This window comes from Protopterus annectens, chromosome 4.part1 (assembly GCF_019279795.1).
Source record: "Protopterus annectens isolate FY-2018-M chromosome 4.part1, PAN1.0, whole genome shotgun sequence".
In the NCBI taxonomy this organism is placed as follows: Eukaryota; Metazoa; Chordata; order Ceratodontiformes; family Protopteridae; genus Protopterus; species Protopterus annectens.
The window spans coordinates 179,204,218-179,231,744 of NC_056734.1; the positions used below are offsets into that span (position 1 = coordinate 179,204,218).

Below are 27,527 nucleotides of genomic sequence, written 5' to 3' on the forward strand. Positions count from 1 at the left end.
GTTTTCAAACCAATATTATTCCAGTTTGTTTCTGGTAAATTTAAGTCCATTGCCACTATTATTTTCCTCTTAGTCATCAATATTTGACTTTGGTGGTCTGCACACTCAACAATTGGTATATGTTCTAGAATTTTTATTGTCATAGTTGCACAATCTTTAATATTGGTGTTATTATTGAAATGTAATAACCACAGGTCTCAAATAATCTTTAGTCCTTATCATAACACATCCACCTGATTATTGGTTAGAATGTCTGTAATAGTTGTTGTTGTATCTTTCGGCTTTTCCCAGTTAGGGGTCGCCACAGAGGAACTCCGGTCCACTAATGATTGGCAGTAGATTTTTACGTACCGAGTTGCCAGCCCTGATGCACAACATTCAACAAAGGTACGCCCATTCATGCATGTCTCCAACACAGAAGACGCTTTAGCTGAGAATTGAACAGGACAACGTCTTACTGTGAGGCGACAACGCTACCGCAGCACCACCACCAATGTCTGTAATAGTAAAAACATTTATGCCCTTATAGAATTGATTTCCAGTCATTGCTCTTTAACCATGTTTCATCAGCAATAACAACATTAACCTTGTGAGAATGTAACAAATTTTTTAGCAAAACGACTTTATTAATAATGTTCTGAGCATTAGCAACCCGGACAGATACATCAAATGTTGCTACCCATGAACTATTAAATTTCCTTTAGCCTGCACTTTGTTTATTTTTTCTGGCTTTTCTTTTGGAAAAATTATATTATTTTCTGTAGAATGAATATTTTCTGTTTAAATATTATCATTCCCTGTAATTTGTGTGTTATAAAACGAAGCAGTGTCCTTTTAGTATATATTTCTTTACATTATGGACATTAATCAGTTTATTTTTCTTCCTAGTTACTTGTTGTGAACTGCTTTCTTTCTGCATTTTTTTTACATGCTCTGAATCCTCATATTGATGAATACTTGTATCCTGAATGCCAAAGTTGCTCTGGCTAGCATCATGTTTAGTATGGGTATATTTCTTTTTACTGACAGTGGACACTTTCTTTCCAAAATGTACTATATTTGTACTTTGTCTAATATTTAACTTATCAGCCTAGTCATTAATATTTGCAACAACAGTTTTCCAAGCTGTGCTGATTTTACAAGTGTAATTATCATCAGTAAGTCTAGATTTCTACTAATGATAGTAGTCAAATCCTCCAACTTTTGAAATGAGGAACACAGCTCTCCATCGTAATCAGGTGTTGCATTTATATATGCATAGCATTAAGTATACTGTGCAAGATACTTGTACTTTACCAAATCATTAATGATATACTCATTTAAGGAATCCATTTTCGGCTACAAATGATTCAAGAATTTTAAATGAAAAAAATAATCAAAATCAGTTACCACAAGTTAAATTGTATGAGGACATTACACAAACAATATGTAAATAAATATTACATTAAGTACACTAAGGTAACATTGTACAAGGGAAGTAATTCAAAAAGTTGTTACTCTGACCTACAGTACGAGGTGTGCCATTCACAATAAAAATCATAAGTAAAAATAAAATGTAAATCAAAATAAATCTTTGGTTATCAAGCAGTTGCACAATAAATCATAAACCAACACTGAGTTGATTCAAATAAGCTCTGGATTGTCATGTCTGCAGTCTTTATGAATTTATATATGTTCCTTAGTATGGCAAGAGTTTGCCTAACTACATTTTCTCCCCGTCTAACAACAAACTGATGGCTAGAGTTTGTCTAACTACATTCTGTCCGTTTCTAACAACAAACTATAAAAATCAGAGGTAAAAGAAAAAAACATATAAATCAAAATAAATCTTCCTGTTTACAAGTTATCCCTTTCTTCTCATAAACAGTGAAAATCAGAAGTAAAAATAAAATATAAATCAAAATAAATCTCCTACCAAGCAGTTATACAAAAAATCACAAATAAACACTAGCTTGCTTCAGATACATCCTGGATTCTTGTCCTCAGTGACTTATCATTAGCACATCAGTTGCCAAATGTATCATTATTCATCACCTGTCTTTTGTAGTACCTTAGCATGGTTCTGTTATCAACATCCATTACCTCACATCATATGCTTAAGTTTCTCTCATTTATTCTTCACTGACCTCACACTCAAGATTCTGAAAGAATTTATACTCAGGGTAGGGTTCTGCTCCCCTTGCAGTCTTCACCAAAACACAGAATATTCCAGACGAGCTCTTACATGTTTTCTCTGTTAATCTGTAGAAATTAAGAAAATACTCAAGACTTTTATTGCAGGGTAATGGATAGTTCTGGTTCTGAAAGAAATGATAAAACTGTGACAGTATGAGAGCACAAGAAAAACTGGAAGAGCAAGAAAATTATGACTTGTGTGCTCATCACATATCACATCAATTCTTGGTTGCCCATGTCATATAACAAAATAACATTAGCATAAATGTTTGTGCCATTGCCCAAAAACTGACTTTGGTAATTATGAATGATCTGCTCATTGTTTTAAAGTTAAAGACTTTTTACAGAGGCTTCTATCCTGCTTGGTTCTACTAAACATACCTGTTCATGCAAATCTGCTGATATCAGAAGCATTGTTTACTTATTTCTACCTCTTAAAACTTATGTCTTTGCTTCCAAGGCCAAGGATGTTCTAATTTGATCATTTTTCTGAATATACCCTGAGTGATAATGATTCTGTATTACTGCCTGTTCTATAAAGTAGCAATCCATGAAACACTGCTGTTTATAAATGTAGAAGTACCTTATGCAAAAACATTTACCTGACTAGCAAAGTGAAAGTGTTGCATAGTATTACCTAACATTATGTGGAGCAATTTAAAATTAAGTAACACAAAACATAAAACAAACTGTTGTAAATAAGAGTAACTTAAAATATACCAGGAACATAGCCAAATTCCAAATAATGATGTGACTGCAGATATCTCATTAATGGAAATCATCATGAAACATTTTATATAGGTTATAATAAAGCAATCAGGGCATCTAAGGTTTAGAGAGATCATAAATAGCCATCTGTGGAATTTGAAACATCATGTCAGGAGGGACACTCACAGGTTGAGCTACCTCATCCAGTTGCCCACACTGTAAAGCAGTGGGTGTTTAAAAGTCTCTCTTTTCAATCATGCCAAATCACAGTGGAAAAGGGACACATATTTCAGTTTTTTCCACAGTAATTTGTTACATCACCAACCCAGACCTGCAGGCAAAGCTATTCCCTGTTAGGTCCAGGTGTTATAAATCATGCAGCAATTGGCTGCAACTGATGAAGGGGGTGATGATTGAACCAGGAAGAGCCCTACAAAGGTCACAGCTGTAGAGCATTTTTTATTACTGCTTCTACAGCCACTAATGCTAGAGGACTGCGATTTGTCTTTTTGTTAAAGCCAGCAAGCCAGGATTCAAACCAGGATTCAAGCCAGCCAGCCAGACAGCCACTCCAGTAGGCAGGAAGCCAGTCAGCCATTCCAGCAGGCAGGAAGTCAGCCAGTCAGCCACTCCAGCAGACAGGAAGCCAGTCATCTAGCCAACCAGTCATTCCATGAGGGAAGCCAGCTAGCCCAGCAAACACTGTGATTGTAGTGGTAAGTATAATAGTATTTTGTGGCTCTAGTTACTTAAAATGGGAATATTGTGTTGTATTTAAATTTAAATTGTTAATATTTAGAGGTAAATGGGTGCACTACACAGAATATAAATCTGTGCAGTGGTTAGTTTGGTTCATAGGAGGTTACTAGGCTAATGGCCCTGGGGCCCATTCAAGCCTACCCAAGAGTTTATCCCAAAAATCGAAACCTCAGTCAGCACCTGTCACCCCTGTCAATGAGGGACAGAGGTGGAACCCCTGTGACAAATTTGTGGATTCCCATCCACTTATCAAGGTTGCACTTGAAGAGGGTCAGCGCATTGCTCTGTTTGGCATGTATGTGAATTCTATTCCAGAGACAGGGCAGCCTCTGGGAGACAAACCTGTCTCTCAAGCAAGTTTTGTTGATGTCACATATTAGATTTAGGCCTATTGAGCTGGTAATGCATGAGGAGTTAGACTTACAGATATGGAGCATCTCTAGTAGGGCAGGGGCCGATACTGCCTTGTAGGTGACACACAGATCACCTCTGAGCAAGCTGTATGATACCCAGTAGAGTGATAGTGATTTAAGCCTGTCCACATAGGACAGGTGTTGAAGGCCATGTATTCTCTTTGTGAGGGGCTTCTCATTTCAAAAGTTAGATGATTTGAAGACTGTGGCCTTTCCAGCTGGTACAGGTGTTTGGAGAGGTACATACCAAATGGGCATTATACTCAATTATAGGTCTAAAAAGGGAGGAGCACAGAGAGCTAATAACCTCCTTTTTTCTGGATGCAATCCCTTAACTTATGAGACAAATCAAGTAAAAGGCTTTTCTGACCACTGCTGCCACATGATTGTCGAATGTGAGATTGTTGTCAGCCTGAGTACCCAGGTCTCTCACCACAGGCTGTGTGCTTAGGAGGTTGCTGTTGATGTGGTAATCAATAGGGGCTGTGTTTTTGCTGAATTTTAAGATAATACTTTTGTTTCTGTTTAACTTAGGGCCATGACTTTTGCACCAGTTATTTGTAGCTGTGAGACCTTCTTGCAGTATGTTAACATCATTTGGGGAGTCAATGACAGCAACCAATTTACAGTCATCCACAAATTTGGTCAGCAACACAACCTTTGTCTTTGCCTGGACCTCTGAGAAGTAGATGTCAAACAATAGGGGTCCCAGGACAGATCCCTGGGGGACACCACTAGTGACATGTCTGCTATCTGAAGTGGCGGCACCTATTTTGACCTTGTGGGTCCTATCTATGAGCCAGTTGGCTACCCATCTGACTAGACATGGATTAACACCAAGTTGAGTTAGCTTTTCGATGATGCCTGAGTGGGGGATTGTGTCAAAGGCCTTGGCCAGTTCAAGGTAAGCTGTATGCAATGACTTCCCCTCATCCAGAGCCTTGTTTACAGTCTCAAAGAAGTCAGCTAGGTTGAATAGGTAAGATCTGCCCCTGACAAATCCAAATTGGGTGGGGTCAAGTGCTTGGAGATTGCCTATGTCCTTGTTTATGAGACCCATAATAATACACTCCAACTTGTCAAGCTAATGGGGCAGTCGTTTCCCAGGTCAGTAGTGGCACCACCTTTGTGCAAGGGGATAACAATGGCAGTTCTCCAATCTTCTGGTATGAAGTCTGTAATTAGGCTGTGGTTGAATAGGGTGCTCAATGGCAAAGCTAGTTCTTGATGGAGATGGTGCTGAATACAGCCTGGGATACTATCAGGTCCCATGAAGGCTGTGTTCATTGCCTTGGATAGGGTCTTTAACACTTGATCTATGCAGATGTGAGGTGTGGGACAAGTATTAGAGATGTCGGCTGGGTCTTTGGGGCGGCAATAATGAGGTAAAGTTTGAGCTGAACCTGTCAGCTGTCAGGTTGGCTAAGTCAGCAGGATCAGTGTAAGTGGTACAATTAAGTACTAGTTCAGAACAAACTTGGGCTTTGTCATGGAGGTTCTTAGCATAAATGCAGAAGGACTTATGGTTTCCCTTTGTTTTGGAGGCTAGTTTCAACTCATAATTGAGATTTCCAAGTAGTAGTTTTTAAAGGTATAAAAAGTGTGTGTGTGTGTGTGTGTGTGTGTGTGTGTGTGTGTGTGTGTGTGTGTGTGTGTGTGTGTGTGTGTGTATACTTATAATTGTTGTGGTTGTTTTAGGATGATTTGGAAGCATTAGTTTTTAATGGCTAAAATGTGTGTATAGAAGTTTTTTCTTTATTTCTGGTGGGGGTAATCCTCACAGATAAATGTAGTATGATATATTTATATTCTTATGAATTTTTCAGGGTATTTTGCATTTACAAATGGATATATTCTAGGATAGCTTGCATTTTTTCATGTGGAAATGTGTGCAGCTTAATACTGGCTTCAAGATGTTAAGATATACTGCTTTGGGTATTTTTTTTCTAATGTTACTTCTTGCAAGTTAATGTGTATGTGTATATAACCTTTTATTTTTTGTAGGGGAATATTCACAGGTGACCGTAGAGCATTTAGTATTCTACTAGGTACATGTTGTCATGGCTATTTCAAGATGGCTTGCTTTTATAATTGGAAATGTGTGTTATTTTATTGTTTTGTGTTGTCTTTAATAAGGTTAAAATGTACTGCTTAGCTTATAAAGTGAATATGAGCATGCCGCTTTACTTGGGCCTATTTATTGCATTGTTGTACTGGGTAAATTACTGTTACAAGTTTATTTTTATTTTTCTTATTGATTGCTGTGTTTGGAGGTAAAAGAGGTCCATGGGGTCTGCTGTGCATTGCAGTTTATTTTAGACTAGCTGCTCCTGCAAGAAGCACTTTTAAAACATAAAATGTTTACTTAACTTTCTTTATTTCTTTATTTTTTTTATTTTTTGGTGGAGGCATGTTCAGAAGTTAACACAGTGCATTTAGAATTATGCTAAAACATGTCATCGTTGTTTCGGGATAGATTGCTTTTATAAGTAGAAATGTGTGTGTTTTGGTTTTATTGCTGTCTTCAATAAGTTTACAATGTGCTGCTTTGATTATAATGCAATTATGGCGGGTACTGCTGTTGGGCCTATTCTTTATTGGATCATTTTGTTAGGTAAATTAGTGCTATAGGTTTATTTCTTTTTTTCTTAATTGCTGTGTTCAAAGATATACTCCACTGCCAATCATGAGCGGACAGGTGATCCGCTGTGGCGACCCCTAACTGGGAAAAAGCCGAAAGAAGAAGAAGATGCTGTGTTCAAAGATACATGGGGTCTATGGTGTCTGCTGTGCATTCTAATTCATTTTAGAGTGGCTTTTTCGTGAAGTGAAAATGTGTGTAACTTTATTTTTTGAGAGGGGTGAGGGGCATGTTAGATGGTAAATATGATGCATTTGGTTTTCTATAAGCTGTGTTAATGTCAAGTTTTCAATGGCCAAAATGCCCCCTCCATTACGTCATTTACTATTTTACCTTTTTAAATGGTTTGTAATGTTAATTCCCTTTTGCTCCATTCCACGGATCTTTCATATGCCAATGTTTTTTATGACAGTTCTTAAGTGGCAATGTTTTTCAAACCAGTTCTATCAAATGCCAGTGTTTCTAGCCAGTTCTTTCAAATGCCAGTGTTTTTAGCCAGTTCTTTCAAATGCCAGTGTTTCTAGCCAGTTCTTTTACATCCCTGTGCTTCTAGCCAGTTCTTTCATATGCCAGTGTTTTTATCCATCTATCTGCAACCAGTTTTTCCCATATTTGCACATGGAGTCAGGATGCCATTTAACAGTGACAATCATATACACCCAAGGCTGGTTCTTTATTTCTCAGGTCTTCAGTGAATCTGTATCAAAGAACAACTTTATAAAGTGCTTCATGTTTCAGATGCCAATGTTTTTATAATTGTTTTCAGGTGCTAATGTTTTTCAAACCAATTATTTCATGTGCCAGTGTTTCTAGCCAGTTCTTTTGTGTGCCAGTGTTTCTAGCCAGTTCTTTTGTGTGCCAGTGTTTCTAGCCAGTTCATTCACGTGCCAGTGTTTCTAGCCAGTTCATTCATGTGCCAATATGTTACTGCACCCTACGAACACAGTTTTGCTAAATATGTTGCATGCCAGGTAAGTACAGATTCAAGAATGAAGAGAGCAGCAGCTTCTTCACAGTCAACCAGTAACAAGAGAATGTGCAAGTAGCAGGATACTTGTAAAATGGAATTCAACTTGATTAAAAAATGCAGTGGTGTAAAAGCATTCTGCAGGTACTGCAAGAAGGAATTTCTAGTCACTCACGGTAGAAGAAATTATGTTGCACCACATGAGGCAACTGAACAACATAAGACTGCTATTCTTCAAGCAAACTCCAGTCACCTGATGACAAAGCAGGGAAAGAACACAAACCCTGAGGGTTACTTAGGTACTTAGGGTACTTAGAATCATTGCAGCAGAAGCCTCTGAGGTATTCCATGCTGTTAAGCACAATGTTTCCTATAACAGTTTAGACTGCACAGTAAAATTGGCCAGCCAGCTGTACAGCGACTCGAACATTGCAAAAAAACTATCTTGTAGAAGAACCAAGGCTGAAGTCATTGTTGAAAATGCTTTGGGACCACACTCATTGGAATGCCTCCTGCACGACCTTCAGAAACCAGGCACTTCATTTGCATTGTCATCCGATGCTTCCAACAAGGGAAACATAAAATGATTTCCACTTGTTGTGAGGTAGTTTTCAAAAGAAGAAGGGGTAGTGAATGACCTTTTGGACTTCTGTGAAGACCCTGATGTATCTGCCAGGCTATATCACAGCAGATTTCAAGCATTATGGGAAAGCACACATTGCCGTAGAACAGCATTTCAGCATATGGGGCTGATAATGCCAGTGTGAAGTATTGGAAGAAATCTGGTGTGTATACTAGATTAAAAGAAAAGCACCCATCACTCCAGAAGACTAACTGTGTTGCCCACATCATTCACAATGCAGCCAAAAAAGCTGCAGCACAACTACCTTATGATGTGGAAGCACTTTTGATGAAACTTTTCAGCCATTTCTCAGGTTCTGCCACAAGGACCAGAGACTTATATATACACATGACTACTCATGATACCAAAACAGTTATAGCAAAATGTCAACGTGTCAATGTTTATCTTTAAGTCATGCCATCAGATATAAGGATGTATTTTCAGGAGACTGAGGTTGCGCTGCCAAGTGATCATCACTTGGTTGTGAGTTACATCAGATTGCCAATAAGGAAGCTGGAAAGACTTTAGAAACCAAAATATGTAGTGAAGGTGTCCTGGATTCAGAATGAAGGCATGTAGAAAGATATATGCTTCACTTCATGTTGCTGAAGCAAATGACACTAAAATTCCTTATTTTATCCCTTAATACCAATTACTGTTGAGAAAAAAGGAAACAAAACATCAACATGTTTAATCTGTGCTATTTTAAAAATAATAAACTCTGCCAGGATGCATATTATATATATATATATATATATATATATATATATATATATATATATATATATATATAAAATTACAAAAAGAAGAGCTTTGTAATGCTATCCAATGTAAACTTCTGTAAGTTAAGTATAAGACTAATTTCTAATATTTCGGTAGTCAGAAATGTCATATGTCTAATCTGTCTACAAAATGCTTAGTCAAACTGGTAGAAACACCTATACTAGATTAGGAACTGATATGCTGGTACACTTAATGAACTTTTAAGTGAAAACACAGCTGCTGTTCTGGCTGTTAATTGTAATAAAATACTCCAAAGTACATAAAGAAATAAAATTAATGCTACTTTACCTCCAATAGCAAAGACATAACAATGCAGATTGAAGATGTTTGAAACACTGTGCCTACCATTTACAAGAAGATAGTGTGGTATATCATATCGATTTATTTATCAAACTTTTTTCTACGGGTTACTAAAATAACTTACTTCCTGTGGGCTGTGTTATTTGCACAAATGCATTATGGAGTCATCTTCCAACTTTGTTGACATCAGACATACAGACACAACTAAAATATGTTTGCCTGTCTATATACTCATCATTTATATATACCTATTTATATAATAAGAGAAAGAAAAGAAAAGACGACTGGGAAGATAGACAAAGAACAGAAAAAGCATAACTTGCTAATATATTTGTTTACTTTTTACTTAAAAAGATTAACATGGTATCCCATCTAATATCAGTAATTTAATATTTTTCATCTGTCATTGTACTGTGTTCTTTATAAGTTCATTTATGCTCCTTCACTTCATCAAAAGAAAGATGAATGATTCAGATTTGCACATTACGTAATTTAACAGTATGTATCTACATTTACTTGGCTTGTTTTTAATAATTGTTGGAAAATGCAACAAAAAAAAAGCTTACACCAGCTGCATCCTTCCACTAAAAAGCAAAAGGTGATCATCCATGAAGATAGATTTTCAAATTACCTGTAAGTGTGTGTGTGTGTGTGTGTGTGTGTGTGTGTGTGTGTGTGTGTGTGTGTGGTATCTCTATAGAAGGCTGAGTTGCAACTTTTCGAACATCAGGTCTGAAGTACAAGATGCCAAAGAGCAAAATGCCAGTCACTGTTTCCCATAGGAAATCACTGCTAGTGTTATTTGTAAGTGTGCACTAAAAGTGATTCCCTTATCTTTAAAGATTTCTCCCTTGTCTGAACTGGTGTGGCCAAACAGTTGGAATATGAGTTTGTAGGGTGTGGGAAACTTACCTCCTGCCAAAACACTTGCTTACTCTTCGGCATTTTATTCTTAGGGGTTTTGTGCTTGATTATACTTAGTAGAACCAGAGTGTGTGCGTGCGCGTGAGTGCACGTGTGTAAGTGTGTGCGTGTGTGTGTGTGTGTGTGTGTGTGTGTGTGTGTGTGTGTGTGTGTGTGTGTGTGTGTGTGTGTGTGTGTGTTTTTGTGTGTGTGTGTTCTTCAATGGACTGACATCCTGCCCAGATTGAGTTTTTATTCCTTTTGCCCCTTTTGCTGTCATGTTCCCATAACCCTGTATAAGATAAAGAATTACAAGAAAATGTATGCATGGATGGATGGTTGTGATTTTATGAAACTTGAGCAAAATCACAAAATAAGTTTCTTCTTGGTAAAAATGGCTGAATAAATTGAGTCTTCCTGTTTGCCTTACTGGTCAGCATAGCAGGAAAACTAATTCATTAGGAAAAATAATTTCAGCTATGTTCACTAAGGGTAAAGCAAAACCAGAGTCCAATTTTTACTTGAAATTAGACACATTAAAATGTGTTATACATGACTGAAAAATATGCTGCATAATGAATTGCTTAAGGATGGTTTAAAAAGATTTTAGACTGCACAGTCATATTCACATTTTTTTAAGTTCTACTAAGAATCATTTTCTACAATGTGAACAATCTAAAACAAATAATGCCTGAAACACAGATGGGTAAATAATTAACTCTAAGGATTTTTTTTGTGAGGGTGGCAAGTCCCCAAATATATATATCAACTCTATGGTTGAGCCAACTCAAAGAAGGGAGAAATCTCCCAAAAGAACAGAATCACCGCTGGCACACACATAGAAATCACATAAGAAATACTTTTGTATGAAAAGCAGTGTCTGACGTTAGTTTTTTGGCCTCTTTTTCTTTAGAGTACTGACACTAATGGAATTCCACCTTGACTACCTGTAGAGGAGCCATTTTTTCCGACATGTTAACTGGCATAAACTAAAGCTGTCATAAGTGCTTGCTGCTGCACATGAATTCTTTTGCAGATCACATACCAGTTAAGATCTTCAAGATACTCACCTGCAAGATTAAAAGCAACAGCTGATACTGACTCCAATATTAAATCAAAGATAATGCACCCAGAAAAGGAAAGCTTCTGTCTATGTCGATAGCTTGATGAATTTTACAATTTTCAGCTTTTTATTAACCATTATTACACTTTGGTTTCTAGAAACTCAGTTAAATGATGTCTGATAACTTACCTGTATTATTTGCCTTAAAACTGAAGAGAATTAGTCTGCAATCACTTTTAGTAAATGAGAAATATTGCAAGAGTGTAGTATGCTTGTCATTTTGCTTGTCCTGATTTATTACTACATTAAAACTTGACTGATAGGCACACTGTTCCTTTTATTCTCCCATTAATGGTAGCCCACAACTTTTGAAAAAGTTGTTGTATTACCCTGGCACTGATTTATTTCAAACAGAAACTGAGACTCAGGTGCCATACATACTATGCAGCCTGTACCTTTAACTCTGAATGCAACAGGTAAGAATTGCTGCGTATTAAATTGCCACTGATCAACCTGTTGTATCTTTCATTTAAATGTACACTCAAAGTAAAATAATAATATGTACATCTAGCATGCAATGCTTCTTTATTCAGATGTCTGCTTCATGATTGGAACGCCAGCCAGTATGCAAGTTTACAGCTGCATATATGTGTATGTGTGAGTAGAACACTGCATCCCTTTTACATTTTACTTAGGTAAAAAGAACAATATTTATGCATTAGTAATGGTGGTTACATGTACATAGTTATGGTATATAAAGAGGAACATCTTTATCTTCCTTTGAGTATGCTTATAATACAAACTTTTTTTCCAGTAATTTTCTTCCATCTTTTAAAATATTTCCATCTATTTTCTCACTGGCTACGTGACTAGTTATAGAAATGAAATTAAATATTTAATTTCATGTTATTTCACAAAGATCTTAAAACATCTCACATCTCAAGTATGGACAGTTTCAAATGACAGTAGGTTCAGGTAACCCATTTCTTGCAGATATTGTGCTTGTCACTGATATTACTTTGCTACCACTGTAGACTCATGCAGTTGATACCAGTCCCAAAGATGCTATATTCACTGCGATCTGTGATTAGGGAACAAGAGAGTACATAAAATCCCCCACAGTCTGAATATAAATACAATGTTGTAGTGTAAGTCTGATAGCATTACATCTGGACTTTTCAGCATGCACTGTAGTTACTGGCTCTATCTTCTTGCAGCCACACAAAACATTAGTCCAGGCCAGGGACTTTATAACTGCTGTCTCTAGAGGTATGTCTTTAATCTTATCTAGTATTTTTGAACATTAACAGGTTTAGTTCTCTCAAGTACCATTTTGCATACTTTGTGACTCTGAATGTGTCAGTCATCCAAACTGTACTACCAAGTTACGCCTAAAGCAGCAAATACATGCAGTGAGACTATTGATTAAAAAACAAAAATGAAGAAACAAAAAATTGTAGAGATATACAGAACCAATAGTTACTGCTTCCTCAATCTGTTTTTACTGAAGTCATGATAGTCCAGGAGCATTGATATGCTGCATTATTCCCTTCTATTAAGCTTGATATATGTCTCACCATAAATAAAGGGATCACCACGGTAATGTTTTTCAAGTTAATATAGGCATCCCTTTTGTAGGTTATGAACAGTCAGTAGTGATTCTTGATCTGTACGTAACATAAATATTCTACCAAATAAGTTCTGAATTAACTTCTATGCTTAGTTGATCTGGCTAAAGGCTTTACTGTCTATATGGACACATTGATACTCAGCTATATGTGTTTTACTTTAAATAAACACACACACACATGCACACACATATCTATCTATCTATCTATCTATCTATCTATCTATCTATCTATCTATCTAGTGTGTGTGTTTGTGTGTGTGTGTGTGTGTGTGTGTGTGTGTGTGTGTGTGTGTGTGTGTGTGTGTGTGTGTGTGTGTGTGTAAGGGTTATATACTTTTCATTGAGTAGTTATTTTGCCAAACATGGGAAAATACATTACAACTGATTTAAAATCAGCTGATTGAACATTATTGGGCTTTCCTGAATGAAACTGTTGAACAGTTGGGATATGGGAATTTGCCCTTTCCCTTCTATCGAGACTTGTTGGGTGCATTGTGAAGATAGGTGAAGGCTGCCAGCCTAGCCAGATAGAATTTTGTAGATAAGTCTGTCATTTGTAAATATTAATATAAGCCACAGGCTTGCTCTCTTAAATGGGAAAAAAACAGTGTTAAATGTGGTACTGCAAAAATGTAATAACAGTGCACTCTGCTGTAAGAAAGCTAAGTCAAGCATTTTATGACTGTCTTTGATCTCAGAGCTCAGAGCCGAAATGTCTAAATTAAAGAATTCTGGCTATGTTAGTTTTGAGACCAGAGTTAATTGCCAGAATTTGCATGTATAATTTCTTTTATTGCTCTGGTTTCCTGACAAGCTGCAAGATCAAAAGGGCTATTAACCCTGAGATTCTGTTAGCCTGGAAACCAGAAAGAAATGATGTAATCTGAAATGAATCCTTGGTACTATGTTATCAATTTAAGGACAGAAAGAATGAGGGCATTTTAGCACTTTTCTTGAGAACATCCAGCTCAACACTCTGCCTGTGTCTGTATGTAAGTAGGATCTTAGACTTTAGTGTTTTTCCTAGAAATATCTAGGAAATAGGAATATTAGACTACGTGTTTTTCTGTGTTGATGTCTGAACTATTCTACTGTATTATTTTAAGCATTTTACAGTGATTTCTGAACTCTTGACTAGCACTGTGTAGTAAGAAGTATTGTCTTGTTTTTATTATTTATTATTAAATATTTTTAAACCTTTCAACTGTGGCTGTTTTGTGTAGAGATAATTTAAGCTCTAAGAGTACATTTACTATATTTAATGATATTGTACAAAGCCACTCCAATAGCATTGCTGTTCAGTCACACTTACCATTTGGATAATAATATTGCACAGTAATAATTGGACACCCTTTCATAAGGGCCTTTTGGTAGCTGATAAATATTAGTGGGTGGTGGCAGTGATTTCAAAGTATAGTCTGGGTAAAAGGGGCACAGCTGGAAAACTTGTGTCAGCCTTCCCCAGGAGTGTCTGTGTGGTTGTATATAACTCTTATCTCAAAGTGTGTGTGTGTCAGCTACTTGGGCAGGGACATGAAGCACTGGTTGGACAGAGAGGTCCAACATTGCATTGGTTCAGCACGATGGTTTTAGCTTACCCACTAGGCTGAGATCTGGACCCTATAGCTGTGCCAGTGGGGAGTCTTATTGGGGACCTGGAGAGAAAGGGAGAAACCAGCCCCAGACTGACTGTGATATCTGTGTGCTATTAAGGGAAATTGTACTTTACTGTGTGTGTATTTATTATCCTTTCCCTATATGGACGCCCCTCACTGGTGTTAGTGGTGAGGATTGAGGCTCCTTGATTGCTTGGCCAGTGCATGGGTGTCACATGCATCTATATCTATCTATTTATACATACACAGATATATATATATATATATATATATATATATATATATATATATATATATATATATATATATATTTAGCAAGGAGGGGTGGGGGTTGTGAGGGTGGCTTGCCCCCTGCAAATAAAGATTAGTTTTCCAATGTTTTGATGCTTGTTCATTTAGATTTGATTATTATGGTTCATGTTTATGACATTTCCATTCATATATAAACACACACACACACACACACACACACACACACACACACACACACACGCATTTATGTATAAATAGGCAGAGAGGAAGTGAGTGACAGAGATAAATTTATATTAATTAGAAAGTATTACTACTTTAAGTAAAATAATAAGGACAAGGAGATGAATATATAATCATGATATGATTAATCACCAGACGCAGAATTTCTATTATGGATAAGAGATGCACAGTTATCTGGAACCAATGTAAGTAGTGAAGTCAGAGTTTGCAATGAGTGCATTGAGTCATAGGTTTGTAGGTTCATAGGTATATACAAAGCTAACAACTATCAGAGCCTTTATAAGCCTAGCTGCACAACCTGACCCGATTATGGCTTCATGTAACGTGGGGTTTTATTTGGAAGAATACCCTAATTAGGAGGTTGATAAAGGTTTAGTGAGGGGAGGGAGTATGTTAGTTAGGCAATATTTATTGTCTGCCTCTGTCAGAGACATGGGGGCCAGACTAGTAGTGAATTTAAAATTTTCCATCCAGTGGTCAAGGTTAGGGATAGGGATGGACTCTCCTTCACATGGATGGAGAACCTATTCCAGAGTGTGGGTATCCTTTGAGACATATATTGGTCTCACCAGAATGTTGTATTTATGTTGCAAGCAAAGTTGAAGTCCTGGGATCTAGTGTTTCTGGTGCTATTCATTTTGTGGATGTCCAAAAGGTCCATCAGGGCTGGATGCGAGAATACCTTATATGCCAGGCATAAGTCACCTCTCAGTAAACTGTAGGAGGCTGAGTACAGAGACAGGGCTTTAAGACAATCTGTACAGGATGATGTGTTAATACCCTGGATTTTCTTGGTGAGAAGCCTCTGTGGGCATTCCAGCTGTCACATATGCCTGGTCAGATACATGACAAAGAAGATATTGTACTCAATGATGACTTGATAAGGGCTGAGTAAAGTGGTACTACAACTTCCTTGAACCAGGATACCATACCTTTACTTATAAGCTGGGCGACGTACCATGATTTTCTTAGCACTTTGCCTATGTGTTGATCAAACATTACTGCCTACATATGTTCCTTGATGTCTAACTACTGGGTTAATTCTTAATGGTGTCTTATCAATGCAGTAATTAATCTGAGTGGATTTTTCACAAAAGGCACTATAATGTACTTCTTGGCATTGAGTTTTAATCCATGACTTTGACACAAATCAGTTGTCTGTGTTAGACCCTCATGCAAGATGTTAGTGTCATGGGGGGTACTGTAAGACAGCTCCCAGTTTGCAGTCATCTGTAAACTTGGTGAGCCAGAGAGTCTTGACATAGCTGTGACCTCCTAGAAGTACATGCCAGACTGGATTGGGCCCAGCACTGAGCCCTGATGTACTCCTCTGGTAACCAGTCTCAACAATCCTGACTTCTTCAATTTTATCTGTGAGCAAGCTGGCATTCCAATAAGTTATGTAGGGATTTATGCCCAGTTTATTGAGTTTGTCAATAATACCTGAGTGGCGTATTGTATTTAATGCCTTAGCCAGGTCTACATAGGTGGTATGTATCATTTTCTGAAGTCTATCAAGCTAAATAGGTGTCACTTTTCTTTGACAAAACTAAACTGCGGTGGGTCCAGTGTCTGTAATCTGCCAATGTCTGTTGATCATTTCAATGGTAATTTATTTAATAGTTTTGCATATCAGAATAGTCAGACTAATGAGTTTGTAGTTCCCAGGGCTGGTTGAAGGTCCAACCTTATGAAGAGGGATAACCATTATATTTCCCATTCACATGGTTTGTATCTTGTCTTGAGGCTGTAGTTGAAAAGTGACCAAGTATTCCTGATAGGTCATGTTTCAGGTTATTTAGGAGGCAACCTGGGATATTGTCTGGCCCCACTGAGTCTGTATTTTTGGCCTTAGTGAGTGCTGCCATGACCTACTCCTTGCTAATAGTTGGGGGGATTACACTAGTAGAGATTTCATGGGGGGGCCAGGGGAAGAGTGGGGGTGAGGCTAGAGTTGAATTTGTCAGCCAGAAAATTCTCTATGTCACTGTGGTCAGTGCAGGTGGTACCATTTATCACCAGTTTAGCATGTCAATCTGTTCAGTGAAAGTGGCACCTTTTATCAGCAGTTTAGCATACTGCTGTGTGCTACCTTTAAAGTTTTGTCAATAGCTGTAGAAGGCCTTGTGATTGTCTTTAGCCTGAGAGGCTATCTTGACCTCACAATTGGTCCTCCTGCATTTAATTAGTCCTCTCAGTTTCCTGTTTAGTTTAATTAGTGAGCTCTTGCCATTATGAGAGTTGATCTTTCTGATTGTGGGCATGACTTTTTCCCTTTTGTTTTATATCCTGTTAAGGTTAGGATTTCACCAGTGTGGTTTGTGTTTGGGGTTTGTTTTGGACTTATTTATGGTAGGTAGAGCACCCTCTATGCAGCCATTTACGTGGTTGTACATGTTTTTTATGAATAATTCTGCATAGGTTGCTGTGAACTTGGGGGTTTGGAAGGGCACTTGAATTTTGACAAACTGTCACTTAATAAGATATAATTTGCTTTAGAACAGTTCCTAACTATTACATGATTTCCTGGGGTCCAATGTTGATTTTTTTATTTTGAAGGGGACTGTTTTATGAGCTGACTTCACCAATGAGGACATGACACGGGGGGATTGGGGTGCCATGCTTTCTCATAATGATGTGTACAAGGTCCAGTATGTTTGAACCTCTGGTTGGAGTGGTATCTTTTCAAGGGTATTTGTGTTAATAAAGTCCAGAAAATGTTGCACCTGTAAGTTGGAGGCACTGTATGTTTCCCAGCCTATAGAGGGGCAGTTGAAGTCACCCATGAATAAGGTATTTGGCTGGATGGCGACTGCCTCTAGCAGCAGGTCTAGGTACAAGTTATGAGATTCTTGGAACATGAATGCTGACCTGTAGCTTGCTAGGATATGGTAAGGGACTTTATCTATGGTGATTTGATGTGGATGAACTCCAGGGCATCATCTTGTTTAACCAACCTAGAGGCATATTTGTTGCCAATGTAGAGCAAGTCACCTCCACATTTAGTCCCTTTTTGTGGGATGATGGTCTGAATGAGTGGAAGTCACTGAAGCTTCACACTGCTGGAGTACTTTCTCTGACTTTAAACCATGGCTCAGTAATGGCACAGATGTACATATTCTCCAGATTGAGGAGAACTTGCAAGGTGTGGGGTTTCTTGATAAGGCTCGTAGCACTCAGCTGTAATACGTTTAGGTTCCTTCTGGTTTTATTTGATAAGTTGGTAGTTTTGTCAATTTGGCATTGCCAGAAAAAAAGGTGCTAAGGGGAGTGGATAATATTTTAGTCAATTTCTGGAATCCTGAGGGGTGCGGGTGCAGACCATCCTTGGCAAAGCAATGTGATCTGTTAATATTGTGATGGCATTTGGGTGCTCAAAGCATGTCAATAAAAGAAGCAAGAATTTTGACAAACACATATTGGCAAACAATGACATTGTAGTAAAATTATTCCCACCTTGCCTAGTAGTTTGCATAAATAGTAAGTAGATAGACTTTTTAATTGTCAACACTATGCAAGTGGGAGCACATAGTGTACTTAATCTGTTCTCATCTAGCATCCTAGAAGTGACTTCTTTGATTACTGATTAACAGCAGGCTGGCTTATGGAAAATACCTCTCCAGGAAATGAAAGACTACTGCTAAACTCTGATCATCAACAGATCAGTTGTGAAAACATATAGAGCCACATCATCTGAGTAATTTTGATCAGCTTTTCCTTTAAAATATTAAGGGGTGAAGTCCTATTTTTTAGCTGCCATTCAACATAATGACTTACATTTGGAGGTCTGATTTTGACATATGTCACATCTATCCATAAAGACACATGAATCTCAGCACCTAGTAATAAATAGAATGTATTTAGAAGGGGCAATAGATATCTTTACTAACAGATGGATATTAATTTTATAAGCTGGTAAACATATCGATGAACATAAGTTGTAGTGTAACTAACTTTCTAGATCATAATTGAAGGATCACATTTAATGTTTTTTTAATAGTTACAGCTTTAAAGAAGATAGAATGCTAATGTCTACAAATGATACATGTGCTGAAATGAAAGGCAATCTGAAAATCTGGCATGCTAATATTTTAAATGTTATTTTTTAATTCAGCATATTACATAATATATGTCACTATTATTATTCTATTGTAGCTATTTCTTTGTTGTTGTTGTTGTTGTATCTTTCGGCTTTTCCCGGATAGGGGTTGCCACAGTGGAACTCCGGTCCGCTAATGATTGGCAGTAGATTTTTACGTGCCGAGTTGCCAGCCCTTACGCACAACCTTCAACGAAGGTGTGCCCATTCACGCATGTCTCCACACAGAAGACGCTTTAGTTGAGAATCGAACAGCTATTTCTTTGTTGTTACATGTTTTAACTATTAGATGATATGTATATTTAGAAAACTTATAAGTTAGTAAAAGTGCTTGCTTAAACTTAGCATATTTTTGTTTGTGCCATCAATACTTCAATCTAATGCAGCACTGGTCTGTCCTTTGTGGTAATTTTAATTACCAGTATTATTTTGGAACACATGTTTGAAAGACCTGAAAATAATACCCTGTACAACAATCTATGCAATTGTATTGTCATGGCCTGCAAATGTGCACCCAAAATATTTTTTTCAGAAAAAAAGACTGGGTGCTTTGCAATATTCACAAACAAGCTAGGTTTTTATTACAATATAGCTAATGATAGCAGCAAACATTCACTTTGAAGGTATCTGTTTATGTAGTTTCATATCAGCGAACACTGCAAGATCCATTCTTTCAAATAACATATGTAATGGAAACCATCAGTTAGCATGCTAAAGGAAACCATTAAAGTTGTAATGCAAATTGATACAGTATTGCTTGAACTAACCACTGCTGTAACATCATCATAGGTTCATAGGTTCATAGGTTGGTACTAGGCTATCTGCCCAAAGGCATTTATAAGCCTAGCCAGAATGAATGTGAACCCCTTAGATTAGTTCCCTGTGCCTCTGTCCAGCAGAGCCACTGAAGTGATCCCCAAGGTAAACTTTCTGTTTCCCAACCACTCGGCAAGGTTTCTTTTGAAGAGTGTTAGCGAGGAGCTCTGCCTAATGTAGATTGGGATCTTGCTCCAAAGCATGGGAAGTCTCTGGGACAGGAATCTATCCCTCCAGCACGTCCTATTTATTGTTGTGGTGAGGTTTAGATCCCTAGAGCGTGTGGCTCGAGGGGATAAGGTTTTCTTTAGGTGGAGCATGTTCATCAATTCTGGGTTGGACATGGCCTTGTATGTCATGCAGAGATTACCTCTGAGTAGGCGGTATGCAACCGAGTACAACTGGAGTTTCTTCAGTCGAGCTGCATAGGGTATCTGTTCGAGGCCAATGATCCTCTTGGTGAGGTACTTCTGTGGTCTTTCCAGCTGTTGCAGGTGTCTTGTAAGGTACATCACAAATGGGGCATCATACTCTATGATGAGTCTGATGAGTGATGAGTAGAGGGGCACAATGACCTCTTTTGATCTGGATGCGAACCCTTTTGTGATTAGGTGGGCCACGTAGAAGGATTTTCTAACCACTTTGGCAATGTGATTATCAAAGGTGAGATTACTATCTACTTGGGTCCCCAGATCCCTTATTACATCTCCCGTATTTAGGGGACTACAACCTATGTAGTAGTTTGTGGGTACTTTGTTTTTTCCAAAGGGGATGACTATGCACTTTTTGGCATTTAGCTTGAGGCCATGATTTTGACACCAGGTATCTGTCTCAGTGAGACCCTTTTGGAGGATGTCTTTGTCAGCCGGAGAGTCAATTATAGCCCCTAGTTTGCAGTTGTCTGCGAACTTGGTCAACCATAGTCCTCCTGTGCTTGCCTGAGAAGTATATGCTGAACAGGAGGGGTCCTAGGACTGAGCCCTGGGGAACACCACTTGTAACTGGTTTAGAGTCAGACCTAGCTCCTGCAACTCTCACCATGTGGGTTCTGTCCATGAGCCAGTTGGCAACCCATCTTGTGACGTAGGGGTTTATGTTCAGGCTGGTGAGCTTGTCTATTATACCAGAATGGAGAATGGTGTTGAAGGCCTTACAGAGGTCTAGATAGGCTGTGTGTACCACCTTTCCCTCATCTATAGCCTTGGTAACTGTCTCAAAGAAGTCCACCAGGTTTAGGAGGTATGTTCTGCCCTTAACAAAGCCAAACTGGGTAGGGTCCAGTGTTTGGAGGTTCCCAATGTCTATGTTAATGAGTTCCATGATGATGTGCTCCATAGCCTTGCAGACCAAGCTAGTCAGGCTTATAGGTCGATAGTTCCCGGGGTCTGTTGTGGCTCCACCTTTGTGGAGTGGAATAATCATTGCTGTGTGCTACTCTATGGGTATGTAGCCTGTGGAGAGGCTGAGTCTGAACAGTGTGTTTAGGTGAGGGGTTAGTTCATTTTTGAGCTCATGTAGGACACAGCCTGGGACACCGTCCAGTACCACTAATGCTCTGTATTTGGCTTTGGACAGGGCTGTTCTAACCTGCCTGTGATTTCAGGGACTCTACATTTTTCTGGTATGGTTATGGGCCCTTTTGGGGGTGAGAGGGAGGTGAAGTTTGCGCTGAACCTGTCTGCCAGGATATTGGCAATATCGGTTGGTTCAGTGTATTTTCTGCCATTCTGCACTACCTCTGAGCAGATCTGAGCATTGCCACTTAGATTCTTGACATAGCTAAAGAATGCCTTGTGGTTATCTTTGGAGTCCTTGGCAATTTTTCTTTCAAAGCTCGCCTTGGATGATTTTATGAGGGATCGTAGATTCTTGCTGATATTGATCAGGGATGTCTTCCCTTCTTGGGATTTTACTTTTTTGTGTACTAGTTTCCTCCTTCTGTTGTATAGCTTGTTTATAGCAGGAGTCCACCAGACTGGTTTCCTTTTCTTGGAGGAGTGAGTCTTGGTTTTGTTTGGGATGGCACAATCCATGCATTCTTGTAGCTGCCCGTAGAATGCATTAGTAAAGGATTTTGCAGCTTGGACAGTGTTATGCTTCAGCATGGGGGCTTTGAAACTTTCCACCTTGGTCTTAAGTAACGTGAAGTTTGCTTTTGAAAAGTTTTTCATGGTTGTTTTCTTGTCTGAGTGTGGGGGCGGAATATGGATATCCAAAGTGATTTGTTTATGGTGAGATCTAACCAGCGAGGGGTTGACCTCTGGTGTGGAACACTGGTCACCCATGCTGGTGATGACCAGGTCCAATATGTTGTCACCTCTGGTGGGAGTGTTGACCAGTTGCACCAGGGCATTTGAGTTTATAAACTCTAAGAAAAAATGGGCAAGGGAGTTAGTACTTGAGTAGTTCTCCCAGTTAATGTTTGGGTAATTGAAATCACCCAATATTAGGGTGTTTGGTAGGACCTTTATGTTTCCCAGTGTTTCCAGAAACGTGGAATGGGGGTCCTGGGACATGGTGGGTGATCTGTAGCAAGCTACAATTTGAATTGCAGTTTCGCCCATTGCTAGTTGCATGTGGATGATCTCTGAAGCATTGTGCTGTGCCACTAACCTGGAGGTGTGGGTATCCTTGATGAATATGGATACGCCCCCACCTTTTGTATTTTGGTTTGGGTTCTGTGGCCAAAATGTATGGTATGAATTGTAGCCTGGTAGTGCTGGGGTGCTCTCTGGAGCCTTAAACCAGGTTTCTGTTACTGCACATATATCAATTTTCTCCATACTGAGGAGTGCCTTGAGTGCGTGCATTTTGAGGTTTAGACTTCTGGCATTGAGTAGCATTGCCCTCAGTTTTTTGTTACTTGTGGTATTTACGGCAGTTGGTTTGTATTTTGAGCCTAGCCTAGAAAAGGCACTATGGGGGTGGCAAGAGCCTTGGCCAATATTCGAAAGCCTAAGGTTGACAGGTTCAAGCTGTCTCTAGTGAAGCAGCGTGGCTTGTCGAGCATGTCATCCTAGGTGGACAGACACTGGATCCCCTTTGAATGACACTAGAAACTTAGCCAATTGTTGAAATTGAATATGTTTTCTTTATACCGTGGTATCATTTTTGGTGAGGGCAGGATACTACTCAGAGTCAGGGTCATACCGGCCTGAGCTACGTGATCAGAGAGCTCTTCCATGTCTCTCTTGATGTAGTCCAGGGAAGTACGGCTCAGGTCATTCACTCCAACATGGACAATGACAGAGTCATATTTGTACTTGTTCTGGAGTGACCTGAGTTCTTGTGTTATGTGGTGGATCCTGGCACACGACAGGCAGCTAACAGTAACCTTCTCCTTATTCAGCCTATTGAGAAGGACATCAGTGTACCTGACTATAGCGTCACCTATTACTAGTGTGTTGGGTATGTTATTTTGCCTTAAGGGATGTGATTGCATGGCACACAGGTTTTATGAAGTATGTGTTTCATGGTTTGTGTTGGGGGGGGGGGTGGAGGTTGCTTGGATGTTTGCTAATGTTTTTTTCCTACTACCATTTCTTCAAGATATTAAGTTCCGTTAATTTTAACATCAATCTGCAGCCTTTCTAGAACAGTATTATGGCGAATTTCCTTAAGTGGAATGTACTTACACCTCCTAAACATGTGAAATGTTTAAGTACCTAGTCTCTAACTTATTCCTATATCTGCTTTGCACCCACTGCATGAAGTGTCCTATATATAAATTCTGCTAGCTGAAAACTACTCATATGAAATGTTCTCATGCATATACTATGTATTGCTTGTATAATATCTTTGATTTGGGAATGATTACTTATGTACTGTTTTTTTCACCAATTGTATAAGCTGCTAACAATATGTACCAAATGTCTTTCTTAATGTAAATTCTGTATTGTATGTGAAATGTCTTTATATGTAAAGCTTTTCTCCCCGGGGCTCCACTGAAAATCGACACTTCTGTCCCACTTGGACCATCCCGGTAAACAAATGCAAATAAATAAATAAATAAATAAATAATGCTGCTTTAATATGAAATAGGAATTCATTTAAATTTATGTGTATTTGAATAGCTGTTAAAACTAAGTATATCAGTAAAGGAAGCAAGAGTTCCAGTAAATCTATATTCTGAAACAATGATAAAGGCAGGGAATCCTATCCCTTTCCCTTCTTATGATATTGCATTATCTATACGTCTGAATGTGTTTTTTTAATTAACATATTTAATTGTTTATTATGCTGGATGTGAATCAATACACTAATGTGTTATCCTCCATTGTTCCCTAACTCAAATAGATCTTTATTCTTCAAATGATTGGAGATTATTGTTCTCAGGCTCAGAAAAAAATGTAATTTACTAAGTTAAACACCTATCCAGTTATTGAACAAATTGAATACTTTTTATTTTCTTGATTTTTCACCTGCCATAATGAAGTCATACGCATACTGATCCTATATTGCTTTATTGCCTTCTGGATTATACATAGAAACATCAACTCCAGCCATCAACCTCCAGTTACAGACTTTTTTAGTGAAACAGTTAGCTGACCACAACTTATGCTCCAGCAGTTGCTAATATGATTGGAATTGTAATATTTCAATTCTGTTTCAAGGAAAGACAAAATAGTTATGTGTACAATACATATAAAAGTGTACAGATGAAGCAGGAAATGTGGAACATGTAAGCAGAACTAATCATGTGATCTCATATCAAGCAACAGTCTGTTAAACACAAAAACTCTGATTGTCCTTGAATAGAGAATAAAATACCAGTTTTAGCAGCTAGAATTGTATGTCCTTACAAGTAATGCTGACATCTGCTTCTTTTCACAGGCAGACACTGTTCCTGAAACAAATGCTGCAAAATCACAAACTACAACTGTTATTGTTCTTCTTGTGCCATTAACTCTTATATTAGTGATGTTTTAATCCAGCTTTGAACAATTACTTGGATTATATGTTGTCAGCTCTAGAAGATCAAATTTGTACTGGTGATAGAGAGACACCTTTGTTCTTTCTTCTCTTAATCTGTGGAGAAGATGCAAAAAAATTAAATTTTGCACATCTAATTAATTTATCAAAATAAATTAATAAGGAACAGTTGTCTCACATTTATAAAGACTAAGAAACATTTTTCTGGTTAAGTGACCTAAAGAATTATTAATACAAGCATGTATGTAGACCAAGGGCCAGATTGGTCTCAGTACAATAGATTTACTCTGGTGTAAGTCTGAGTTATAGATAGACTAGACCTTGCACTGGAGTAAATTACTTACACTTAAAGCGAGTCTTTTAGAATCTGGCCCCCAAGACATAAAAAAAAAAAAAAGATTACGCAAACTTCAGTAATAACTCAAAGCTGTAACATCTGTGTGGACTTTAACATGTTTGTGAGTTTTACGCAATGCTACCAGTTTCATTTGGATAACAATATCTATGCTGGAAAGCTGTAATATATCTACAATCTGAAACAAAGAAATCCATAAATTTCACAGCCGTACCTGCAATACTGAGGAAGAACATTTTGTTCATAGTCTTCACTGATGCCTCCAGCTACCATTCAGAAAAAAATATACATACAATTCTATATCCCTAGTGCTTGTGTTTTATTTTGTTATAACAGAATAAGTGGCAGTTCTGCCTTTTACCTCTGTCAGAAGTGGTACATGTAAAGTTGCTGCTCACTCTTTATTGTTGACAAATGTATGTCAGAGATCAGTATTCGGTATGGTAATATATGTATTACCAATCTAGTATTTGTTAGAATGTAATTAATGGGTATCATTTTCAAAGTAGTTTTACTGCAAAGAGAATTTTCTAGCTAAATACCTGTTACAAACTTATTACATGAGAGCACAGTACTCAAGTTGCAGTGATTTTCTGTGATGCCCATGATCTTAATTCAAAATTTTGCTCTGCCTTTCCGTTTGAGGTAAAATATTTCAGTCATTAAATAATTTCAGTGATTACAAGTACAGAGTTTACTTCCAAAATGTTAATCATTATCATCTCCCCTTTTGCCCATTTTCTACATGGAGTCAGGGTGTCATGCCAGCTGTCACCATCTCTCTTTATCTGTATTCAATGCCCCTCTCCTAACTTCTTCGACACTCATGCCTGACTGTCACAGATCTTCTCTCACACAATCCATCTACCCCTTTGCTGGATGTCCTCATTTCCTCTTGCCTTCTTCCTGTTTATTCCAAAATCTTCTTCATCAGATCGTCTTCTGTTTTACTACACATGTGCCCGAACCACCATATGTTGTTCTTTTTGGCCTTTTCTTCAATTGCAACAACTTGGCTTCTGATCTTATGGCTTCATTTGTTTGTATGCATCCTACTGCCCATCTCAGGCACTTCATTTCCATCACCTCTTGCTTTCTCATCTTGTCTGCTTTTGTTGCCCAGGTTTCTGTGCCATATGCTAGTACTGGCTGCACCACTGTTTTTATACCTTACCTTTAAGCTTCTTTGGCATTCTTCTGTCATATACTAAACCTGATGCTCTGTGCCATTTGGCTGCAGCCCTCTGATTCTAGCTCTGACTTCCTCATTCTCACTTTCCTTGTCCTCAAACACCCCTCCCAGATACTTGACGCTGTTAACCTATTCCACTCTTTTATCTCAGTTCTCAGCTTCTTCTGATTGCCACATTTGTTGCCCTTAAACTGACTTATCTGTATTCAATTTCATCCCATGTGTATTCAGTTTTGCTTTCCATTCTCTTATCCTTTGCTGAAGTTCTTGCTCAGGGTCTGCCTGTAATGCCACATCATCTGCATACAGCAACTTTGTTGATCTGTCAGCTAATGTAGTCCATCACCACTATTAACAGGAGTGGGCTCAGAGATGAACCCTGATGCACACCTATTCCCAATGGGAACCTCTCTCTGAGACCAAACACTGTTCATACATGAGTCTTTGGGTCCTTGTACACAGCTTTTACATAGCTTGCACTAATTCTACCATAGGTTCATAGGTTCATAGGTTTGTACTAGGCTATCGGCCCTAGGGCCTATACAAGCCTAGCCACAACAATTGCCTGGATATTTCTTCCCCTGATATTTACTTCTCTGGACACCAGTCTAGCAGGCCAACTGACATGATCCCTGGAGTGAATTTCCTATCTCCCATCCAATCATCAAGGTTCCTTTTGAAGAGGGCCAAGGAGCACTCTGCTTGACATGCATGGGCAGTCTATTCCAGGGTATGGGGAGTCTCTGGGTCAGGAACCTATCCTTCCAGCATGTTTTGTTCATTGTGATGACAAGGTAGAGATCCCTGGAGCATGTGGCTCTGAGGGATTGGGACTTCTGTAAGTGGAGCATGTCCAACAGCTCTGAGTTTGACATGGCCTTGTATGTTAAACAGAGATTGCCTCTGAGTAGACGATATGCCACAGAGTATAGCTGGAGTTTTTTTAGATGGTCAGCATATGGCATCTGCTTTAGGCCTAATGATTCTTTTATTGAGGTATTTCTGTGTCCTTTCCAGCTGTTGCAGATGTCTAGTGAGGTACATACCAAACAGGGTGTTAT

The 27,527-nt window shown here is 38.3% G+C and overlaps 1 protein-coding gene across 1 annotated transcript in view; it reads right to left on the bottom strand.

Annotated features, from left to right (window-relative positions):
• Window positions 1–24,445: 24,445 nt before the first annotated feature.
• LOC122800807 (arrestin domain-containing protein 3-like) overlaps window positions 24,446–27,527 on the bottom strand; it is a 253,670-nt gene continuing 250,588 nt past the window's right edge. The window contains exon 4 of the mRNA XM_044070085.1: window positions 24,446–25,015. The gene's annotated coding sequence lies outside the window, so the exon portion shown is untranslated. The remainder of the gene's footprint in view (window positions 25,016–27,527) is intronic.